Consider the following 574-nt stretch of genomic DNA (forward strand, 5'->3'; position numbering starts at 1 on the left):
TATTTATAGGTAAGGCATTTCTGAGTTTGTGTATCAGTCACATACATGTAGATGGTCTGTCTTTAACAGCAGAGTACTTTGACTCTAATCTGTAGTCAAGTCTAATGCAGACATTCTTTTTATGTTATAATTGATGTCTAGAAGCTACTCAAAATAATCTTCTCTATTTTTGAACATTCTAAAGCTTGATTTAGCTCTCTTGTTTCAGTTGACATCTTGGGACAGATTGCCTGGTGAAACGCTGCATTAAAAAGTAAATATCAGACATCATAATTTTTTAATAATATGACTAAATATTTTTTCTTTCAAAACCTGATTTGCCCATGCAAATCTGTACATTTCTTTGGAACATAACCTAAGATTAAATCTTCTCATCTTTTTCCCAGTGTGGTCAGTAGCTCAGATTTTACTGGGCATTGAAACTGTACAGTACCATGTATCTGTTTGGTAACGTTAAATAACGCACATTGGGATTCTCACAATATGTTTGGGATTGATTTGTATTAAATAGTATAACTGGGTATGCAGAAGCTAGCTCAGTAGAGAATTATTGTTGATGGCATTATCCCTATGT

Source organism: Charadrius vociferus, unplaced genomic scaffold (genome assembly GCF_000708025.1).
Source record: "Charadrius vociferus isolate BGI_N301 unplaced genomic scaffold, ASM70802v2 scaffold55, whole genome shotgun sequence".
In the NCBI taxonomy this organism is placed as follows: domain Eukaryota; kingdom Metazoa; phylum Chordata; class Aves; order Charadriiformes; family Charadriidae; genus Charadrius; species Charadrius vociferus.